General features: G+C 43.8%; 1 protein-coding gene across 1 annotated transcript in view; it reads left to right on the forward strand.

Annotated features, from left to right (window-relative positions):
- The first annotated feature begins 3,465 nt into the window (after positions 1 to 3,465).
- Positions 3,466 to 16,410, forward strand: part of SLC6A14 (solute carrier family 6 member 14) — a 38,755-nt gene continuing 25,810 nt past the window's right edge. The window contains exon 1 of the mRNA XM_048959878.1: positions 3,466 to 3,577. The gene's annotated coding sequence lies outside the window, so the exon portion shown is untranslated. The remainder of the gene's footprint in view (positions 3,578 to 16,410) is intronic.

Here is a 16,410-nt window from a genome sequence, read left to right on the forward strand (position 1 = left end):
TTACCTGTATGGTGCCTGTATGTGGAAGGAGCCCAGGGCTGCTCTGTTTAGCATCACAAACCCTTTGCCCCAGATACAGTGGTTGACAGATTGCAGTGTTTACTGAGGTGCCTAACTGAGAAGCAATGCTCCCCCGTATTTCTCAAGAAATAAGATGAAAGAAGCAAATAAATTCAAAAGAAGCAAGAGTCAAAACAGGGATTTGCTTATTGGGAAAACACAGGTTTAATGAGAGGAGGTTCAAGTGATGCCTAATCCTGTGAGATACCCAGCCAGCAGCCGCAAGCTTGGGTGCATTTCCCTCACCTAGCCAGGTACTTGCAGACCTTCTCCCACACTATCATTTCCACAGCTGTGCTCTGCACCACTCTGCATCATTGGAGTGCCCTCACAGGAAGCAGGGCTGGGTTTTGGTGGTCTCATGTGCAGACATAGGTGCAAGTGTGGCTGGAGACAGCAAGGACAGGAGCTGGGAGCTGTACCTCTTCTACAGTGGGAGCTCAGAAGCACCTCCCCACAGTACTTGTGTCCTCTGTAACCCACAGGATTACCATCCATCCATCCATCCATCCATCCATCCATCCATCCATCCATCCATCCATCCATCCCTCTCCATGCCCAGGCTGTAATCCTGCCAGCTTCAAGTGTCAGCCCTGACGTCTGTAGACGGTGGTGTAACTTCCCTCAGCTTCCAAAAACAGACTTTTTTTGCTTTGCTGCCTGTCTGCCCCTGGCAGTAAGCCGGGGCGAGAAGCCAGAGGGAGACTTACATGGGTGATATAACTGCAGTCCTTGCTGAAATGTTCCTGGGCCCTGGTCTGGAAAGGGAGTGAGCCAGCCCTGCTTGCTGCCTCGCTCAAATGTTTGCTTTCCATTTCCTCTGCAGCTGAGAGAGAATCTGAATTTGATACTATAATCTCCAGACAGAACACTTTTAATCCCAAAAACATTTCACAGGGATAAACCAGAGTGATACAGAAGAGGATGTGGGTCATAACATTGATTTTCCTGCTGTGAGATAGATCTGAACCTACACCTTCACCCCTCTGACAGCCAATAGCTCTTCTGTTTGAACAAACATAGGTATGCAAAGCTCCACTGTATCCCCTAAAGACAAGATCCAGTGTGAGTTTTGGTTCCAGAATGCGTGAGTTGAAATGTTGTATTGTTTTTGCAGCAAATAAGAAAGTCAGTTACAATATCCAACTCAACGTGCTGCAGTGGTGCAAATGTGACATATCCCATGCCATGCCCTCCCCCTAACCCCTGTGCTTTGCCAGCAGATGCATGCAGTCAGCTGGCAGCTCAGGTTGGATGTGGGGAGCCACTGGCCACAGCCATCCCTGCCCCACAGTGCCCTGCTTGGCATGGTGCAGTGCCATACACAACACACAGCAGCCTTCAAAAATGACAGAAAACCATCTGCATTAAGCATTAGGACAGTGTCCGAACATGAAGTCCTTTCACAATGGCAGGAAAGTGAAAATAACGAATACAAACAGCACAAGGCATGCAGCTGTGTCATGGCAGAGTAGGAAAAATGGAGTAGCTACCACTATCTCTTGAGAAAGCAAAGTGTTTCATACGTTGCATGAAAGCAGCTTAAACTCTGTTTCTTCTCAAATCTTTGGTGAGGTGACGGTTATGTGGCATGTTACTGTTCAGGGTCTTGCAGAACATGGTAGGTGTTCTCTGCAGGTGCTAAGCAGCATTTCTCTGCACTCCTTCAACTGCTATGGTAAGTAACATTAGGAATTTTACACGTTAGGAAATGGGTATCATGACCCTCATGCTACTAACAGCTGACCTTGCAAACCCCTTCACTGAGTGCAAGAGATTCCTTCCAAAGTAAGGACAGCAGAATTTGGTCATCTACACAAATCCCTACTGTGGCGAACTGGGGGATTTTAGAGCATCCTGGATCCCTTTGTAAATAGTGTGCTAGATGTCCTTGTTTTACTGCGCCAGTAATCTTCCTTTAGATGAGTAGGTTGTGTAGAATTTGTTCAAGCTTCTGTGGAAGAGGATTCCACCATGCGCTATTCAGTATGAAGTAAATGTGTTTCACAAAAGTCTAGATGGAAATGTACTTTCAGACCCAGATATAATTCATGATATAATCAACGTATCAAATAAGAGAAAGATTGTTTTTTCTTTCAAATGTGTGGTAACAGATTGTTGTCTGGCAAAGAAATTATACAACCTAAGGGAGCTGTTTTCAAGGACAAGTCTGGAAAAAAGATTGGAGAGGATGATACTAAATGTACTATATTAACTGGGGAAGTCCCTTGGACATCACTGGCTCTCAGCCCAGGATTTGGCAGTGATTTCATTTTGATCCTCTTCCCCTAAAGGACTGCAAAGAGATCTTTCCTTCATCCCGGAGATGAAATTACCCAGAAAAGTCAGGAATGTTTATTCCTACAGCTCAAAGTCCAGATTGGATCTGAACTGCAATAAGACTACCTGATGTAGGGGCTCTTCTGCTCAGGTTTACTTTGCAGGTGACTCTCTCCAGGAGTTGAGGCACTGGAAAGATAGGAACGTTCTTAATGTCGGGCTTGTCTATAGCTGCAAGAGTATCCAGAGCAAACTTCATGCTGAAGGCAGGAGCAGATTTTATCCGTGCCCAAGCTGGTTGGTAGCTCACGTTGTTACTGACTGCTAACGCAACGTTTGGGTTAAGCAAGACTCCTCAGGCAATACCATCAAAAATAAATAAATAAAAGATTTCTGCCATTTGAAAAGTAGTCAGAGGTTCATGTGGAACGAACAGGGCGGATTCAGCATGAGGGCAGGTTGAATGCCTCTGAATAATTGCTGGGGAATGTATGCGGGTTTTCCTTGGGTCGCAGAGCAGGCGACAGCGCTGAGAACATGTTCTGGTGCGCTGGGACACAGAGAGCACGTGGCCTGCCGAGCCACACTGATGCAGTTGGAGGCACATGAAGAATGGTTGTTCCCAGAGCTCCCCCCTGCCGTGGATCCTGCCATAAATCTTTGTTGTGTTGGTGTTGCTACCCGTGCTTGTCTCACAATCCTTGCCATAGCCGTGACTGCAGGGATGTGTGTTTGAGCAGCTTAAAAGGTAACAGCAAATCCGGCCACTTCTAACGCTGTGTTTGAACAGCTCATAAAGATGTGGTGCAGTGCTGACAGCATCTGCAGGTGCTTTTCTCTGTCCTGCAAACAAGTTCAACTCATTTCTACTGACAGAGGAAGCTGCTGCTCAGCCACGCCGTGGCAAAGCATGCTTTATTTCCTCACGTAATCTCACATCACAGCACATACTGCTCTAAAGACTGAACATGCTTGCAGGCATTTGTTTAGCACAAAGTTCATTCTGCAAAAGCACGGTGCTTTTGCAAGAAAGCGATTGTACTTTCAAGTGGTTGGGAAATACTGAAGGGCAAATTAAGAACCCTTGCCCCGAAGCCATTTTGCCAGATTGCTCCCTTGCTGTAGGCAATGCCTTATTTCCTCATTAGCCTCTTCAAGAAAGCTGAATGCTCCCATAAAACTATTATGTGCTGGTCTCTGTTAGAAGCTTCAATCCTATTAGGATTTTACTATCCAGGTGAGTCTCTTAAATGCTCCATGATTTAGCACCGTTCTCTGCTTTTTCAGTGGGCAGAAAAAGGATATGATTGTAGTGCAGGATCTTGGTTCAGAGAGGGAGGTGAGGCTCTGATGGTGCTTTTGGAAATTCCTTGTGAAAGCCTAAGCAGGGTAAAGAAGAGCAACAATTCTGTCTTCAGATCCTTTCTGTATGTTCTTATATCTGAGTTGGATGAAGAGATATTCTTTTGTGTATTTCAGGGGTAAGATACTACATGTATCTCCCAGGAGGTTGCTGTGTGGATGAGGCATTGTTCAAAGCTTAGGCTGTTAGCCAGGATACTCTGTTCCGTACTCTGATTTACAGTGAATGCATTCCAGTTGGGAAACAATGGGCTATTTTACAATAATGATCTTAAATCTTAGCTGAACAAAGTTCTATCAGTTTTCTTTCTTTCTCCTTAAGTCTCTAGGTCACATAAACACATAAAGACCATCCTGCAGTGGAAAACCATTTTCTTGAAAAGTATGAACTAACAACAGTACACTAATAATATTAATTATTTTTATTAAAAGGATATTTTTATTATATGTTCAAATTAAAAGGCATGGAAATTCAGATTGCAGCTGGCTGTGCTTTGAAGCATTCAGCATCTCTATTTCAGGTGTGGATCAACTGCTCGTCATTTTGTCTGTTTTGGCAGTGTTTAAGTTACTGACAGCTTGCTGTGGCACTCAGAGGAAAACCAGTTCTGCTCTACCTGGTAACTTCACTGACATGTTTGTGAAAGCTCCACCACCCCATAGAACCGTATGGAAGCTGAGAGAGGTGAAGTGTGGTTGAACAAAAATGTTCAGAAAAGGTAATTGCTGGCACCAGACCACCTGTATGGAGCTGCAGAAATCCCTGTGTGTTTTTCTCATCAGTGAGCAGAGCAGGATCCTTGGCTTCCTTTATTTTCAGCAGTGAGAAAGGATCCCCAGCAGTTTGTTTCATGCGCCCTTTTCTCTCTGTATTGGCCTTTAAGGGAGCCTCAAGCTACTGGAATGCTTGGAGGAGGGTCTGAATGTATGGGTTTTTCCACTTCATGTTTCTTTGTTGTCCTCTGGAGATAATTTGGTTTTCACACACTGTCTGCACAAGGAAATTGGGCTCCTAGCTGGCTGTGCATAATCTCACTTGGATGAGAAATGTAAATGACACGGATGGTTCCCTAAAGCACGTGTCAAGCATCTCTGTTAAATATTGACTTTGTGCTTTAGGTGTTTGGCTGGTCTTTCAGTGGTATCCTTGCTTTCAAAGGCATCTGCTGTACAATAGGTGCAGTATAGTCTCAGTACAATCACGGTCCATTGAACTGTGTTCAAGCACTATCCTGAAAACACTTCCTTACTGCAGATGTTCACTATGTCCATCAGGGCTTTGTTTTATCAGTGTGTGCGAGCGCAGGGGATGCTAGCCCTGCACTAAACAAGTCATCAAGTGTTATCCATATTGCAGTCCCAGTGGTGTGTAATGATAGCAGGGTCAATTTCATTTCTTGCCTACCTAAAACAGCCTCCTAAAAAAAATTTCTACGTAGAAATGAAGTGAAAAGAAGACAAGATAAGATTCCACCTCATATTATACATTGCTAAAGAGCAACATGGAGGTCATCAAAAGCTCTCATGAAATATTTCAGGTGCATACTTTATTCTTTGCTGGTGATTATCTATCCGACAGAAAATGTTCATTTTTCATTAACTTTATAGGCAGCAGTGGGATGGATCTCCATGGCTTTTTCCATAGCACAGCAAAATGAGTGCACTAAAACCAGAGTGTAAGAGCAGTGTGTTTGGCTGTGTTCATTGCAATGAGCAGTGCTCCTCTGGCCATCTTCCAGGCAGCAATGCTGAGTTAAATAAGTTGTGTTTTCAATGTGTACAGTCACCCAAAGCAAATTTGCTGGGCCTTTCTGGTATAAATTTAACCTTCTTCTATCTGAAACAAAATAATTCCTTCAGTAAATAAATACCACCAGGCAGATTTATCAGCAGCAACCTTTCCTTTCCTGCAGCTTGCAGTGTCCTCCAGTGTTCTCTGTCTTGTGCAATCGAGGAAATGTTCTTAAACCATTCACATACAAGAACTGAAGAAGTGCCCCAGAGCTTTTCTGATAAGCTTCAGAATTCCGATAGTATTAATGTCTTAACTTTCCAAACTTGAAGAAATAACACAGATAAAATTACACACAGAACAGGCACACACGGACAAAAATGCTGCATTTCAGCCAAGAGGGAACATTCCTTTGTGAGGTTATTTTTAACAAGATGCCATTAGATTTCCTTTTTTTTTTTTATCAGCAACCTCCAACAAAGGCTAAAGTTAATATTGAGAAATACGATGCTGCCCACCAGCCACATTTAGTCCAGTAACTCCTGATGAAAGACAAAAGCACCCAAACTTTGCTTTGCTTTCCCATTCCCACCCTTGCTTTTCTGCAAGCCCACTGAAGCCAGCTTTTGGAAGCTCCAAAGTCAGCATTTCAGAGCTGAACTTGACTGTCCTTGCCTGAAGCAGGGTTAGAGCCAGTCACCCCTGTTAGCAATTATCTCATCAGTTCTACTTTTTTGTTATTTTTTACTTATAGAAACTTACATTTTTATCTTCCAAATCTCTGGCCATCTCTACTTTGGCATCTTTCTATCTGGCTTACAGCTCTCACAGTGCTTTAGCACTGCATTCCAGAGCTGAAGGTAGATTTTGTGTCTGATTTACTCACCTCTTGCCTCCTGTGCATGGTTGCTTTCCTACTCTCCTAATATTCTTTGGTTTCAGTAGAACAAGTCAAGATTTGTTTTTTGTTTTTCTCCTGATAGAATACATTTTGCTGTTGATTTTGTCTTGTAACAAAGCACAGTACAAATGGCAGGGCAGAAACCTGGTTCTTAACCTTGTAATTGTTCCAAATGTGTTAACATTGTCTTCCTTTCCATAAATCCATTACAAACAAGCAGAGCAGTGCTGGGAGGCTCCTAGCATATGTAACAATTAGAGAGCTCTACACAGGAATCCCCTCTTGTACTCCATTAAATAAACAAACCCATCACCTAATTTGGCTGTCAGTTTGCTGCCTACATTACAAAGTGGGAAGCTATAGCTTTTTTTTCCCCTTCAGCTCCTTCTTTCCTTTAGATGCTTCCGATTGTCTTTCTCCATTAATTTTTATCTCTTTCCAGTGTAGGAAAACTAGCGGAGTTTGTCCAAATTTTTTTGTCCTGTAGCTTTGTAAGAGTCAGCTCCTTTTTCACAACAGCCTGAACTTGTGTGAGTCATAGAAAGCAATTATTTGTGTAGGTGTAACTTGGGTGTAATGCTCCCCTGGATCTCTGTACAGATTGCAGAGAGAAAACTACCCCCAAATACTGTGTCATGAAAAATCTGCTATGTACTTCCTGAAGAACTGGTCAGGTGTTGCTTTAGTGTGGTCCTCTAACATTTTTGCTGCAGGGCTTAAACCTCTGAACAGGCATTTCTCTAATTCTCAGCAGTGTCCTCACAGACACCAATGGCAGTGTTTCCTTTTCTTTCTCCCACCAGGAGGCACGTTGGGCTTGTTACTGTCACGTGTTTTGATGATGGGAAGGAAACCGCTGCTGGGAGCACCTGGGAAGGGTGTGGGGTGAAAGGTTGCTGTTGTATTTACCTTTGGATGGAGGGAGGGAGGGAGGGAAAGGGACTGCTCAGTATTTGTTTTTGATCTGGCATCTAACAGGTTTCTGGTATGATTCCAGCTCTTTGGAAGTGTTGTCTCATGCAGTTGGACTCTCCCTGTTGGGCAACAGTTTTGTTGCTCCTCGGGAGCTTAACTGTCTTGAAACGGTGCAGCTGAAGCACAGAGTAACAAGAGGGCAGGGGACTACAGAGCTGGCTCCTGTCTTGGGCCATTGAGTGGCAAGGTCTAATTGGAGCAGCTGGGAAGGGTTGGCACTGAGCTGGCCGTGCCTGGCTGCTGCAGTGTGCTAAGAGATCTCCAGCTAACCAGAGCTGTGCTCAGCAGCCTCAGTGCTGTGACAGCCTGTTCTGCTCCGCCTGGGCATGACAGCTGGACCAGAGCCAGCTGAGTGGGAACGTTCTTCCCAGCTACAGAGATGTGCAAGTCAACTAAAGGTCCCAGCAGTGCTTATCAGCTGAGGAGTGTGAGGGCAGAAGCCTTTTAGGAGAGGTCTTTCCTATGCAGGAGGAAAGTTGTCCATGTTCTCTTTGCTGTTGCACTGTGGTGGGTAGGTTGCTGTGCCAGTCTCAGTGCACACGGTGCCCAAGTTTCCCACAGTCAGACACAGTGATGCCAGATGCAGAGCATGTGGGTTCCTGCTGGTGGAGGCAGACTGTGGGGATTGAGCGTTCCTGAAGTGCAGTCCCAAGAGAGGATGGATGTGGTAGTGACAGGGAACTGGGAGGAAGGAGGAGATCTCAGTGACACCTTTACTTTCTGCTTCAGCAGAAACGCCTTTATCTTGAAGTGAAATCCTCCTTCCTCCACCCTTTCAGTGAGGTCATTCAGTGAGGAATGTGCTTATGAGTTTTGGGAGAGAGAAAAACACCCCCTCCCACACCTTCAGAGCCTACGCTGCCCTAAGACTTAATGGCATGTTACCTGCTGGTATCATGGTAATTTCATGAGAGGTTAAACAGTATCATCTGTTACCAGCTGCCCTCCCCACACCAGTCTGGGTCTGCTAGCAGCTCCTGAGAAGACCAGCTTCAGGGTCTGGAAGGACTGCAGAGATGGACATTCCCCTTGTACATGGTCCTGTCCATTCAACCTCTGGTGCAATCCTTGAGCAAGTATTGGGGAGCAAGCTGGCATACAATCAAGCTTTGCCTTCTGATAACATTTTGCTGAAACATCCCACATCTGATCAGGTCTAGGACTCCCAGTCTGAGGCAGGAAATACCAATTTTCAGGCAGATTTGCTGGTGGGTGAGGAGAAGAAGGAGGCTGAGACATGCATTTTGGTTGAACAGCAGAGAAGCATCTGCTTCTTCACCCCACTGAATTCAGATGGAGCACGGGCTCTGGGCTCTGCTTGCGTTTAGGCTCACCAGTTACTGGGACTGAAGACTACATATACTTGTATATGCAGCTTTTTGGAATAATCACACGTAACTTTTAACACTGTACCTGTCCTGCTGAAGAATCAGACAGGTGCAAGGTCTGGAGTTGTTCTGCACTGCAGAATGCTATGCAGTGATAACCTTAGGTGAGATACGTAACACATATTGTCCTCCCTGTTTTATATAAGAGGAAACAGAAAGATGAAATTGCCCTCTCAAACTGAGTGTCTACATTCCTGGCATGTCCCAGCCTCCTACATCCTCACTGGCAGCTGTGGGTGCAGAATGAAGGCAGAAATTGGGCAGCAGTGTCAGAATCAAATGGATGTTCTTAGCCTCAAGCTTGTCGCTTTGTCAAGCAAGCCATATGTTTTCAGTTTAAAAATTTGTGAGAACTGTACAAGCCATGAGAAATATGAAACCATGCCAGCAATTCCATTTATCTCACCTGATTTTGCAGTAACAGTAACAATAAAATTGTCCGTTTAGAAATTTTGAGTTGTTGTGAGTTCTTTTCTTTGGAATCACGAAGAGCTGAAACTTTCTTTCAGAAACAACTTCCTGTTAGGCTTCGCTTCTAAACATCAGAACAACCTTATTATTATTATTATTTACTGGATCAAGCATTTCATGGCTTTTTAAATGTAATTTTTATAGGAACATAGAACTTGGGACACGTTTTAAAGAGCAGAGCCACAGCTTTTCTTAGCAATGTGGTGGATAGGAAGATAAAATTACAAAGCAAGTAAGACATCTCGTTCAGATGAATTTCATTTGGCAACTACCAGTTATTGTTTGAGTTTCTGAACTCAGCCTTGAAACTGCTGTGGGTACAGCACTGCGAAGATGCCTGCACCCCTCACCATCAGGGCAGGTGATGGGTCCAGTTCACTCTCTACAGCATTTGTCTTTGTTAATTGCCTTGGATTCAGCCATACGCCTGCAGGGCAAGAGCAACTGTTCCAGTATTCCCTGTGGGAATGCTCAGTCTTTTCTGGAGTGATGAAATCCTGATCCTGCAGTGCCAGTTCTGTTGGCAGTGCCTTGATGTATACTTTGTTTGCTGTTCCCTGGCCCTTAAGTGATTTCCGCTCATTCAGGTCAGACTGTTGCTACACTGGGGGATTCCAGTTTGCAACAGAATGAATAGCTCTGACCTGACTATTTTTATTCTGGTCTTTTCCCCATTTCTTTCCTGGAAATGGTCACCTTGCTCTCTCCCTGCCTTTGGTAATCGTTCTGTAATCATACATGACCTTTAGAAGTGTTTCCTTGCCAAAAGCCTAATCAGAAATCTCCATACCGTAACAATTTATTTTGTCATTGCAGTATTTTAGACAGCCTGTGATGACTGCCTGCTGTTTGGTTTTAACACATCAGTGTGCATTGCTTCATGCAAAATTAGTAATTACAAATTACTAATCAAATGTGATTCCTTACCAGAAGGAGTATCGATCACTACAGATGGAAGAGAAGTCAAGATTATGATTATGATCAATCACAGAATGGCTTGGGTTGGAAGGGACCTCAAAGGCCGTCCAGTTCCAACCTCATGCCATGGGTAGGTTTCAACCACTACATTAGGGCTCAGGCTGCCCAGGGTCCCATCCAACCTGGCCTTGGGCACCTGCAGGGACAGAACATCCACAGTTCCTCTGGCTAACCTCTTCCAGGACCTCACCACCCTCCAAGTAAAGAATTTCCTCCTTACCTCCAATCTAAACCTCCCCTCTTTCAGCTTTAAGCAGTTCCCTCTTGTTCTACATTATCAGACCATGTAAAAGTTGGTCTCCTTCCCATTTATAAGCTCCCTTTAAGTACTGGAACGCTGCAATGAGGTCTCCTTGGAGCCTTCTCTTCTCCAATCTGGACACCCCCATCTCCCCCAGCCTTTCTTGAGCATAATGACTAACTAAACTTGATAGCAATGAAAGCTTCCTGATGAAGAATACTGTAGCAGCTGTCTAAGACACTTCTTTTTGTTTACACAGTCTGATCTCAACAATGTGTGTGATATCATATCATTTTTATGGTACAACAGATAAACTCTCTGATTACGCTGCATTGGCTTACGCTCACTTAGGGTTCATTTCATGTTTTCATTGCTATGTACCTACAGAAGAAAATCAACATCAGAAACAGAAACATAACTAAAAGAGCAAATAATTAAAGTGTAATTGATGTTGATACATTTAAGAAGACAAGATTGAAACTCATGCCAACCTTGACCTGGATGCCACAGTGATGTGATGAAATAGAGCACAAGAATGGGCACCACTCCCACGTAGGCTGACACCAAACACTGCTAGGTGTTCCTACAGCCTCTTTATATGTCCGTGCTGAATCTACTCCTGCTGTCCACATTTTTTTTGGAGCACAAACATGAAAAGATATATTTTTTTTCCTTACAAGAATGCATTTTGTTTCACAAATTGGAGCGGTGTCAGAGAAGGGAGGCATCTTTAAAATGTTACACAGTGAGCATCCCGTAAAATGTATGGCCAAGTCTTCATATCTTTAGATTATTACTGGGTTGTAATTCTTGTGAAAGCAAGATTTCTTCTGAGAAGTCCAGGGTACCATTCTTGTTGGAATGCAAAGTATAACTTTCCCCCATCCTTGGGCACCAGGACTGTCTCTACACATCTGATGCCAATCAAATAACAATAAAAAAAAGAAAGATTGTGAAACCTTAAAAAAACCCAGCAGGCATAAAACTGAGGATGGTCTGGAGATACCTGAGGTGTTTGTGGAATTAGAGATGTTTGGCTTGCAGAGAGAAGTTTGGGATGTACAAAACACACTGCTTCACAGCTGGAGTTACCTACATAGATATAAGTCTTGTAATAAGCCACAGAAATTAGAGGCAAGCACAGGGTCAGGGAATAGCACATGATCAGGATGGGGGAAGATGATGGCCCAGGGAAGAGGGTATTGCAAAGGAGGGTTCAGTGTATGCTATTCCCCAGGTATTGCATGTTTGATGCAGCTGAAAGTGTAATAAATGAGCCTTCCAAGCAAGGGGAGCACAGCTTGGATCTCTCTTCTCAGCACAGAAATCTGACACCTAACTTTATTCTGATTTGGATAGTGTGAGAGATGATGATTCAGAGGTTCTTGTTCCTGGGTTAAGCATCAACCTGCCAACTCTTTTCCTTCCAAGGATCTTAGTCATGGCTGTGTGCTCTGCCTGGTGGAGCAGTGACTCAACGCTCCTTCACTCCAGTTGTGACCGTGCTGTTGTTGGGCTTTTTAAGCCAGCGTGCTGAGTGCTTTCCATATACGTTTCTGTTATCAATGCAAATAAGGTGTCTGCAGGGATCAGTGGTGACTGCTCCATAGCCAAGATATGAAGAATGTCATGCTGAACATTACACTTCCTCTATCAGGTGCCAACTGCTCACTGCTCTGGAAGCAGCTGCTGTCCAGTTCAGCTCCTCAACACTTGCTGCCAAGCAGCAAAGTCCTGGGAGATTGTAAATGAGCAATGATAGCTTCGGTTATATCTGTATTCCAGTCTCACAGTGTGTCTCCCAGGGTCCCTTTTGCTCTGTAGTGTTTGGCCCTTGACCCTTTGATACACAGCAGTAGTTAAGCTAAATTGTAGGTCAACGACTTACAGAAAGAAACAAATTTTAATTATGTTAAATATTAGGAGCAAACCAGGCCACAGCAAGGACAGTGAGAGAAGGAGAAGAGAATGACAATGAGAAATGGTCGAACCCTTCAAGAAAGAACACTGCAGGTTTGAGGGCACTGCTGGGCAGGATGAGGGACAGAAGGAGAGAGTGCAAGGAATCGTTTATTTGCAGCTCTGGGACAGATTTCTTGTGTAAATCAACACATTATTTTCCTCTCACCTGGAGAGAAGGAGGCTGCAAGGAGGAAAGACCTAAACAATAGGTGAAGTCACCTGAATATCAAACTATGGGTGTGTGGTTTCCATAATCCTTTTATAATCTGGGGGAAAGTTAAGGAATTGGATAATTAATCAAATGATATCTTGAATCTTCATAAAGTACCATCTGGAATAAAAAACAACTGCTGTTTCTCCTGAATCTTGTCAGCATGTGTCAGTTGTCATTTTACTTCAGGCAATTGGAAGTTATTACAGGGATATATTGCAGTGGGAAGTTGGAAGGGGGGAGCTGTGAGAAGATAATCCAGTTGTTAAAAGTACCTATAATGTTGTTGAATTTTTATTTATATTACTGCAATAGCTTCCAGATTCTCCTGAGGAGCATCAAATGATTGGATTTGAGTTACACTTCCAGACCAGAAACGCTGGTACGTATTTCCTGTTACACAGTGTTGAATCTAATTCCCGGCACTGTAGTCTCTATTTGATCCAATTTTAGCTTTTGTTTTATTTTATTTTATTTTATTTTGACTTTCTTTGAAGAAAAAATGCAGCAAACACTGAATATAACTGAACTGTAGAGAATTAGGCCGTAGACATGAGTTCTAGTGATAAATACACACAGAATATTCTGTAAGTGTTGGACACATCCACCTTTGTCACTAGAGCTGTGGCCCAGCCCTGGTGGAGGCAGACAGGAGCTGGCAGTGATAAATCCAAAGTCACTGTGAAAGAGTGGGCATTTAGGGTTTATCTTATAGCTGGGGCTGGAGAATCCCTTGGAGGATTCTTCTATGAAGATGGACACATTCCTAGCCTGGCTTTAACTCCTTCTGTGTGCAAAATGGGGAGAAATCCAACATTTTAAGTGTTTTGGAGGGGACTGTCAGGCAAGCTGACATTTGTCCCCATGTAGGTACAGCTCTGGAGCTGCCATTCGTGCCCAAAACTGGGATGGAGCCAGTCCTGCTGTGGTTTTACTGGAACATGTTGGCCCCAGGAGCGGAGTCATGCACTAAGAACTCACAACCAGCAGCAGCACACTTCTCATGGCACAGTGTGGGGATTTCCTCTCATTGCAGTGTCAAACTCAATCCTATTCTCATTTGCTTCAAAGGCTGTGTCAGTTCTTGTGCTGAGTGGGTGTTTTACCAGGCTCTGTTGACATGATAGCCAGAACAGCTGTGGTGTGATTATTTACTGACTTTTTTGAGCTTTTCATGAGTTGGCCTTTACTTTGTGACCTCTGCAGGTGGAACTACATGCTAATCCACTTACATGGTCTTCTTGCTCTCAAGTGTGTGGGAAGAGAGGCTCTGATAAGTCCTTGAATAAACTCTCTTTGGTTAAAACAGAGAAGGAAGGGTTATCTTGGGTTATATTTGTGTCTCAACTCAAGCCTCTTGTATGTAAATAAATCAACTTCAATGGAAGTAACTTGAAGGAAAGTTTTTTGTTTTCTTTTAAATTCTTACACCTTTGAAAGAAATCAACCAGGAAACAAAAACGTGGCCCAACAATGGGGAGTATCTGGGAGTTGCCTCTTTACACAGCTCAATGTCAGCTTCAGATCCTCCCACATTTCCACCTATCTTGGCCCCATGGCTGGCCTGGGAGCAGGGAAAAACAACGTGGGGATGCAGTGGGAAGATGCTGGCAGTGCAGTTTGACAAAGATTTAAAAGGAGCAATATTTCTCATCTCATCTAAGCCACAGAAAGCATACAGGTACAAAAATGTTAAAGTCCTAGAGTTTTTAAACGGAAAAACAAAGAAATAGGACTGACAGAGGTGCCAAAATGGCAGAAAATAAAATGCTAAGAATAGGAAATCTGTGATGTTTTCTCATTTTGAACAAAGACAAGAACTAAGCCAACATATTGTCTGACAAAATCTGAGTATGTCTTAGCTTAGGTCAGAACTGCTATCTGGCTTCTGTCTTCCTTCACAAAAGTGAGAGGGAAAATAATTATTTTCAAAAAAGATTTCCTTTGTTGAATGAGAATTAATCCCTGGTTTTATCCGAGTGTTTTGTCATAAAAAGAACCAAAAGGGTACAGGAATAACAAAAGCATAGAGAAGCATTTTGCTCTGGTTTGCTCCCAATGATTTTTAGGCTGTAATGGCATTTTATCCAGACACTGATTTTCATTTGCAGACACATTTGAATGTATACATGAGACTTGTAATATCAGAGGGCTGCTGTTTAATAACCAGCCTACTTCTCAAAGAAAGAAGAAGAGCAAAAAGCCACCAGTTCCAGCAGTCCCCATGCGCCCATGTGTTGTCCCTCCCTGGGGAGGGCACTCTTGGACCCCCTTGGGGATACCCATTGAAGAGACTTCCAATCATCACTGAAGTCTGAAAACTTGGCTTGGGAGGAAGGCCCCATTGCCAGGACAACCAGCCCTATGGATTTCAGTGCTGTTCAAGCAGCTTCGTTTCTTCAGCAACTGCAAAGGCAAGTAATTCCTCTACAGAAAATAAATCTCAGAGGGCAGGCAGTGGCAGGGCACCAAGGAGTCACCCTGCAGCTCCTGGCAGCCATAGCACACCCTGAGAACATTTCTCTCACCCAATCACAGGCACCCAGCTGCTCCTCTTGCCTGGGGGTGACCACAGCAGCACACGCAGTTGTAAGGCTTGTGCCAGCCCTGGCTGGGAGGGACTGATCCAGAATCAGAGGCTATCATTGTGTAAGCACTGAGTTTCCTTGGGTGCTGTCTGGCAGAACATCTGCCCTGATGCATTGTGAGGAGGGAGCCTGCTAAATCTGGAGAGAGGAGAGGAGAGGAGAGGAGAGGAGAGGAGAGGAGAGGAGAGGAGAGGAGAGGAGAGGAGAGGAGAGGAGAGGAGAGGAGAAGGTACATCTACAAATGCTTTGGAGGTCATCTGAGCATGACCTGTGTGACTGACATAGGTTCCAAGGCTCGTGCTCATCTCAGCTTTGCATGTACACAAGCTAAGCTTGGCATCTCATTAGAGGGGTGGGGAATTGAGGTAGTGTTTGTCAGACAATTACACTTGTTATCTTTCTTCCACAAGTAAGCTTGAACTTTGGCTCTTTCTCACCATCCTGCTCTGAAACTGGAATTTCTGTTGTGATTGCCTATGGTTTAGATGTTGTGTATATTGATTAAATGGTGTCTGGGTACATATCAGTCAATCCAAACTGGAAGAAGCAGGAATAGATAGATGCACAAGGAATGGGCTGAAGGGAGAAAAGGAAATAGCTAAGATAAACACAAACACATCTTATCTACCACATCTGTAAATTCTTCCTCACTCAGAATAAGTGTGGTCAACAACCTTAGAGGCTGGAAGATTCCAACAACAATGAGAAATTTCATCCTGCAATCTCACAGGGGAGCTTTTCAATTATTTTAAATCCAGTGAGGATACAGGGGACTGGCTTATAGACATTTGCAGAGGGACAGCTGCAGGGTTGGATGATCACAGAGCTTTATTTTTTCATTATTGCAGGGTTTCATATCATCGTGACCAGACTGTGGTTTATTGGGCAGACCTGCCATATTGCTCTGCCATGGGCTACAGGCAGACGTGGACCTGGAGGTGGCTATTAGTTGCTGTGATTACTTATTTATCGTGGTTCTGTTAAATCTTGTTTCCAATGTCATCTCAAAAGCAGTCTCAATGTAAGAAATGAGGAAAAATATTATATTTTTATATTAAAAAAATCTTACATTGTCTTGGCATTAGTCTGACAAGAATTAGTGCTTCACAGGCAGGAAGAGATGAGCTATATGCTGCTTTCCACCAGCAGGGAATTTGAAGTGCCATATTCAAGCTTCATCTCAGGCTTCAGAAATATTAACACCTTTTATCTGCCTCTTCCAGGATAATTGCTTCTCTGCAGATGTCAAACCCTCGCTTTA

This window comes from Lagopus muta, chromosome 13, assembly GCF_023343835.1.
Source record: "Lagopus muta isolate bLagMut1 chromosome 13, bLagMut1 primary, whole genome shotgun sequence".
Classification (NCBI taxonomy): Eukaryota; Metazoa; Chordata; class Aves; order Galliformes; family Phasianidae; genus Lagopus; species Lagopus muta.